We start from the raw sequence: 7677 nt of genomic DNA on the forward strand, positions 1-7677 counted from the left end.
CCTCCCGGGTTTACGCCATTCTCCTGCCTCAGCCTCCCGAGTAGCTGGGAGTACAGGCGCCCGCCACCTCGCCCGGCTAGTTTTTTTTTTTTGTAGTTTTTTAGTAGAGACGCGGTTTCACCGTGTTAGCCAGGATGCTCTAGATCTCCTGACCTCGTGATCTGCCTGCCTCGGCCTCCCAAAGCGCTGGGATTACAGGTGTGAGCCACGGCGCCTGGCCCAGAACACTTTCTTTTAAGCTCTCGAAACATAAGCAGGCCAATGTGGTGGCTCATGCCTGGAATTCCAGCACTTTGGGAGGCTGGGGTGGGTGGATCACCTGAGGTCAGGAGTTTGAGACAAGTCCAGCCAACATAGTGAAACTCCATCTCTACAAAAATAAAACAACAAAAAAATTAGCAAGGCGTGGTGGTGGGCATCTGTAATCTCAGTTACTGGGGAGGCTGAGGCAGGAGAATCGCTTGAACCCAGGAGGCAGAGGTTGCAATGAGCCGAGATCGTGCCATTGCACTCCAACCTGGGCAATAGGGCCAGACTCTGTCTCCAAAGAAAAACAAAACAAAACAAAAACAAAAAACAACATAATGAGCAAACAACCTGGTTTCAAAAATGGCAAAAGATTTGAACAGACACTATACCAAAGAATATATATGGATGGCAGACAGGCACATGAAAAGATGCTCAACATCATTAGTCAACTTAAAACCACATCGAGACACCACTACCAACCTATTAGAATGGCTAAAACAAAATAAAACAAAAACAACTAACAGCAACAAAACAGACAATGTCAAGTGCTGGCAGGGATGTGGAGAAGCCAGAATATTCATGCACTGCTGGTGGGAATGCAAAAATGTAAAATGTGACAGCCACTTTGGAAAACAGATTGGCAGTTTCTTACGGTGAAATATACACTTAGCATGGGATCCAGCAATCCTACTCCTAGTATTAAGGCAATAGAAAGGAAAATCTATGTTCACACAAAAATCTGTATATAAATGTGTAGAGTGGTATTATTCATAATCATCCAAAACTACAACAACCCAAATATTCTTCAAGCCATTCATGGATAAACTGGGATGTACCATACAACAGACTACTACTAGGCAATAAAAGGTACCACCAATTCATGCTACTTGTGTGAATCTCAAATACATCTTGCCACATCATTTCTGTGCCTCCCTGGAAAATGCAAAACCATAGGGATGGATCTGCGGTCGTTGGGGTTAGGGAGTGAGGGGAAAAGTTGATTACACAGGGATAGGAGGAGGGAGTATTTCTGTTTGTGGGAGAGCGAACTTGCCAATCTTTATTATGGTGGTAATCAAACAACTTTATCCATTTGTCAAAACTCAGAGAACTCTACTCCAAAGAATGAATTTTCCTACATGCAAATTTAAAAATAAATTGTCTGAGTGTGGCGACTCATGCCTTTAATCCCAGCGCTTTCAGAGGCCAAGGTGGGAGGACTGCTTGAGCCTGGAGTTCGAGACCGGCCTGGGCAGCACAGAGAGATGCCATCATTACAAAAAAAAAAACTAAAATTACCCAGGAATGGTGATGCATGCCTGTATGCAATCCCAGCTAATCGGGGGGCTTGGTCAGGAGGATCACTACAGCCTGGGAGGTCAACGCTGCAGTTAGCTATGATTGCGCCACTGCAGTCCAGCCTGGGTGACAGAGTGAGATCCTGCCTCAAAAACAACAACAAAACCACAATAAAAAATAAATTTTAAAAGGTTTAAAAAGAGAACTTCTGCTTTGCGGCCCTGTTCCTCCTGACACTCTGAGTCAAGGCTGAGCAGCCCTAGCAGGTCAAGTTCTTGGTCAACGAGCAACAAGGGAGAAACCAACAACCTGCACCCCCAAGCAGTTTCATGGTGTTTCCGGGCCCCCACCCCACTCTCTGGAGGCCCTTCCCTTGATCTTCTCCAAATCTGCATCATCAATCCCGGGCCAAATCAGCTTCTGTCCCACAAACTCCAACTGCAACCAGGCCTGTCACCACTCAATTATCAATGACTCCCAAGTTGTAGCCGCCTCTGGCTCTCAAGGTGCAAGGCCTGCACTGCCCCGCAATCAAGATGCTTGCCTCTCTGGTCTTCCCTGTCAGTGGTCACCACCCGCTGAGGCTCGGAGGTCACGCGATGATGCTCACAGTCAGGCGTGCTGTTAATAAGTGTCAGGGCCAGGCCTCAAGTTGTCATGACAGTGCAACTGTCATATTGGCAAGGTCCTTCATGATCGGACCTAGGTGGTTCCCCAGCCTCAGTCACCACCCTCTCTTCCTGCTCACTCCAGCTTCTTGCCAATATGCTACAGGCCTCTGTTTTGGCTGTTCCCTCTGCAGGGCACAAGTGTCCTCTCCTTCACTTCCCAGCTCATTTTTCAAAATTAATATATATATTTTTAAAGAGTAGGGATCTCGCTATGTTGCCCAGGCTGGTCCAACTCCCAAGCTCAAGTGATCCTCCTACCTTGGCCTCCCAAAGTGTTGGGATTGCAGGTGTGAGCCATCACACCTGGTCTCCCAGCTCACTTTTATTTTTACTTATTTATTTTTCTTTTGAGACAGGGTCTTTCTCTGCTGCCAAACTGGAGTGCAGTGGCACAATCACGGCTCACTGCAACCTCAAACTGCCTCAGTTTCCCAAGTAGCTGGGACTACTGGTGGGTGCCACCATACCCAGCTGATTTTAAAATTTTTTATAGAGACAGGGGTCTCATTTTGTTGCCCATGCTGGCTTCAAGTCATCCTCCCACCTGGGCCTCCCAAAGTGCTGGGATTATAGGTGAGAGCCACTATACCAGGCTGGCTCATCTTTAACAAGCTACCTTCCTGGCCCGGTGTGGTGGCTCACGCCTGTAATCGCAGCACTTTGGGAGGCCGAGGCAGGCGGATCACCTGAGGTCAGGAGCTTGAGACCAGCATGGCCAACACAGTGAAACCCCGTCTATACTAAAAATACAAAAATTAGCTGGGCGTGATGGTACACACCTGTAGTCCCAGTTACTCAGGAGGCTGAGACAGGAGACTCGCTTGAACCCGGGAGGCAGAGGTTGCAGTGAGTCAAGATCACTAGGTTTTTGACTCCAATGCACTATTTTAAACAATCCTGGTTGTCTACGTGACATCACTGATGTTGTTCACATCCGTAGATCATCTAGCACATATCCAGGGGAGAGAGATGTGTGCATCTTTATGTGTAACAGAAAAAGAGGCTGTTTCCACCAGGCATGCATGAGAATCGCTTTCATTGCATCATGATGGAGCAGGTATTCTAAACCACTTGAGCCAGTGCAAAACTAGAACAGTCAAATCTATCTTCAGGCTCAATCTTGACACTTCACACATCATCTGACAGGGCTTGGACCCAATAATTGTTAAGGTCCTTTCCAGATGCAACATTCTGAGTCTTCAAGGTAAAAAAGGCTTAGGTCATTCAGGAAATGCTCTGCTGCCACAGAAAACCTAAAGCACCACCTGACCCAGTTATAACTGCCACGCAAGGCAAGGTCTCAGGTGGACACAGCACCAGCTTCTTCCAGGCCCCCGCCCATGGCCCACAGAAGGGCAGGATGCCTGGCTAGAGCAGCTCCAGCTAAGTGACAATTTCCTATCAGCCAGGCTGAGAAGCCCGGGGCAGGAGCAGGTCAGGTGTGGCTGGCCTATGGCCCAGTCCAGGCACCCCACAGCCCTGCTAAGAGCTCTGGCTTCTTTCTGGCTGGTCAAGGCGAAAGGCCACTGCAGGGATCTCGCACAGAAGTGCAAAGCAACAGGGAATGGCAGGAAAAAACCCTGGACTCTGGAGCCTGGCAGGCCTGAGCTGGGCACTAAGTCTCCTGCTCATCGGCTGAACTACTATGCAGAAGTCGCTCCCCTTCGCAGAGCTTCAGCTTCCTCCACTGGGGATGTCACCCCCCGCTCCACAGCGCCTGGTACAGAGAGTACCTGTCTCTAGTCACACTTCATGAACAAAATCAAGGTGAATGTATGTCTCCCCAACCTCCCTGTCTGCAGCTAGAAACACCTTCATCTCCTCTCCTCCTGCCCTTGCCCTCTCTTCAAACCGCCTCCGCCCCCTTAATTACTTCGCTTGGTGGCACAGCCCCACCTGTCCCCCAAGCCACCTCTCTCTCTCCCTTGGACCTAATCAAGCACCACGTCCTGCCAGTTTAACACATGAGATCTCTCACTGTCCTGCCACCTCTCTGCCACCATCCCCATACAGATTCCTGTCACCTCCTGCTAGACCGACTCTTAAGTGGGATTTCAAACTCAGTGTCTCTAAACCCAGCTTCATCTTCTTCTACCTAGTCACTCCCCTTCCTTGAGTCTGCCTGTTTCTGTTCATGATGACATAAGTCTGGCCATCGAGTTGTTCAGGATTGTTCCCTCTCCTGTGATTCCTTCCCCTGACATAAGTGTCTCGCTGTAAAAAAAAAAAAAAAAAAAAAAATTTTTTTTTTAGAGATGGGATCTCACTATATTGCCCAGGCTGGTCTTGAACTCCTGGGCTTGAGCAATCCTCCACCTTGGCCTCCCAAGTTGTCGGGGTTACAGGTGTGAGCCACTACACCCAGCCAGAGATGTCTGTCTGACAGGTACCTAGATCCAGTCACTTCTGAGTGGTCTGTCAATCTTTCCTTTTCCTGGCACAGACAAAATATCAACCACGTGCCAGGCACAGAGCAAAGAATCAGGCATACAAAACAAAGAAGCAGTCCCAGTCCTGACCCTCAAGCGGTTCAGCCATTACCGGGCCACCTCAGTACTGCAATAGCCCGTGCCTAGTTTCTCCTTGTCTCCCCCCAGCCTCTCCACCAGGGTGAGCAGTGAACTAAAACTGCTCAGTAGCCACCCTCTGGCCTAACCGCAGAGTAACAGCCAAGCCCTCTGCCCACCGGCCACCTGAGCACTCCTGCCACGACTACCCACTTCAGTCTTCTTGCCCCTAAAGAACCCCCGTGGTTCTTTGAACACACGATGTTCTCTGAACACTGCGATGTTCCCACCTCCGGGCTTCACTGTATCCTACAAAGCCCCACCCCATTGTCTTTGCCTGGTTAACTCCTCCCCACCGCTACTGCCGCCTCTCCTCCAGGAAGCATTCTGGGCTCTCCTGTGCCCACCCAGGTCCCTCTTCTGGGCTTCCACATCAGCCAGGGCATCACTCTCACCACACTCATCAGAGTGGGCTGAGATGACCTACACACATCATGCACACTCTCCAGAGCCTAGCGGGGGCCACGACACAGCAGCGGAGCAGGGAGAGTCGTTCAGAGGCGGGAGCGAACCTCACTTCCCTCCCACAGGCTGGCTTCCGTCGGTCTTCCCCTGACCCACAGCTCGGGTCGGCCGCACCGCCTCGCTACTGCCACCTAGGGGCGCCAGTCGGGCGCTGCGCTTCTCTTGCCATTCAGCCTTGAATTCGATTCAATAAACTGAATGGGATGGGAACACCAAAGAGGGAACAGTTGATTCCGGTGCGGGGGGAGGAAGAGTGGCAGTCAGACGAGGCTTCAAACGGCCAGTGAGCTCTGGGTTGAGCCACGGAGCATGAGCAACGGATCTCCAGGTGGAAGAGATCTGTCTCCAGGTGGAGGCTACAACAGGCAGGGAGGGTTAGAGTTTGGCGGCTACAAGCAGGGGCAGGGAGGGTTAGTGTGTGAAGGAACTGGCACTCCAAACTAAGGGCTTCTAGCTTTATCTTTTAAGCCACCAAAGAGGTCAAGAAAACATCTTTTTTCTGCCCAAAGATTTTAAATCAGAAGGGACACAATTAGATGTGCATTTACAGAACTCCTGCTGCAGTGTGGAAAGAGGGAAGAGATGGGAAGCCGCGAGTGAGAGAGGCAATACATTTTCATAATTTCCTATTTTTTTCATAAAGTTTTTTCATAATTCTCTCATTTCTTTTACTTGAAATAGCATCATGGGCCGGGTGTGGTGTCTCATGCCTGTAATCCCAGGACTTTAGGAGGCCAAGGCAGATGGATCTCCTGAGGTCAGGAGTTCGAGACCAGCCTGCTCAATAAGGCGAAATCCCGTCTCTATTAAAAATATAAAAAATTAGCTGTGCGTTGTGGCGGTCGCCTGTAATCCCAGCTACTCGGGAGGCTGAGGCAGGAGAATCGCTTGAACCCGGGAGGCGAAGGTTGCAGTGAGCCGAGATGGCACAACTGCACTCCAGCCTGGGCTACAAGGGTGAAACTGTGTCTCAAAAAAGAAAAAAAAAAAAAGCACCATGGTCTCAGACTCAACACATCCAAACTGAAACTCTGTCTGCTCAAAACCAATGCGTCAACATAAACAGTATTATTTCCTTCCACATTTGGAGACGTTCACGTATCTCAACCTCTTTGTGGGCCTTGAAGTTGCAGAATTTGATAACAGATCCCAGCACAAAACTTTGCACACAAAAAATACTTAATGACAACTGAGTGGAGTGCCCTGAAGCCTTGCGATTATGGGAGCAGTAAAACCGGGTTGTTAAGAGTAAAGGTTTTGAAGCAGAGGGCCCGAGTTCAAACCCTGGCGCAGCCACTTTAGTGCATGAGACTGCTCATATCAAGTGATCCATCTAAGCCTCAGTTTCTTCATCCCTAAAATGGAAATTAATGGAAATTATAACATCACCCACCTCAAGGACTGGAGACAAACGTCCACAAAGTGTCGAGCTCATAGTAAATCCTCAATAAATACTGGTGGTTATGTATAACATCATTTATTCAGTGCCTACCAGGTACAGACCACGCACAACGCAACCGGTTTTCCAACCCCTTCAATCTGCACCACACTTTTGTCCTTCCCATTTTACAGATAAGAAAACTAAGTCAACAGAGTCAAGCTTGTTCGAGGTCTTGGGAGCATCTCCCAGGGCATTAGAACTTTTGGAGGAAGGGATTTAGTTCAGTAATGGTTCTCACCTGCGTGTATGAGAGAGTGGAAGAGACCCCTCCCCCACAACCCGGGACATCTGGCAATGTTTGGAGATTTTGTTGATCCTCACGACTTGGGGGATGGGGATACTGCTGGCATCTAGTGGGTAGAGGCCAGGAATACGGCTCAACTTCCTACATTGCACAGGGAAGGCCCCCACCCACAACCAAAAACTATCTGACCCCGAACATCAGTAGTGCCAACGTTGAGAAACCCTTCTCTAGCCAGATTACTCTCCTGATCTTCCCACTTCTGGCCATCCGGATCTTAGATGAACACTTTCCAGCAAGGGGGCTCAGTCCCACCACGGGAAGCCCGTGCAGAAGTTGTGCAGAAGTTCTTCCCCACCTGCCCTGCACACAGTAGGGACCAAAACCCATTTTAACAAGCCCCGCAGCCCAGAGCACCGGAAAAGGAAGGAAGGGCATCCATCCCCCATTGTTCAACTGTGTGCAGTTTGTGTTTCCAACAGACACACACACATATTTTACAAATCCTAACGTCCCACGCCCCACAAACAGCTTTGTTAGAGATGGCGCTCAAAAAAAGATGCAGTTTAGATTTTATTTTCACCCCGAGGACTCCCGTGTATCTACTGAAGGGTTTGCACACTTCTCAAAGGACCTCGCACCGGCCGCGGTGCTCTGACAACGACCACAAAAGAATCTGTGGGATTTCCCGGGGGAGCGCGCCCGTGGGCCGTGACCTCTGCGTGCTCAAAGCGTTCCCCGCGC

The 7677-nt window shown here is 49.6% G+C and overlaps 1 long non-coding RNA gene across 1 annotated transcript; it reads left to right on the forward strand.

Moving 5' to 3' along the window:
* The first annotated feature begins 5769 nt into the window (after positions 1 to 5769).
* Positions 5770 to 6221, forward strand: LOC105512924. Its single transcript, XR_001001929.1, has 2 exons — positions 5770 to 6126; positions 6159 to 6221. It is a non-coding gene; the product is annotated as an uncharacterized LOC105512924 (long non-coding RNA).
* The last annotated feature ends 1456 nt before the right edge of the window (positions 6222 to 7677 follow it).

The sequence above is a fragment of the Colobus angolensis genome, unplaced genomic scaffold (assembly GCF_000951035.1).
Source record: "Colobus angolensis palliatus isolate OR3802 unplaced genomic scaffold, Cang.pa_1.0 Scaffold22, whole genome shotgun sequence".
Classification (NCBI taxonomy): domain Eukaryota; kingdom Metazoa; phylum Chordata; class Mammalia; order Primates; family Cercopithecidae; genus Colobus; species Colobus angolensis.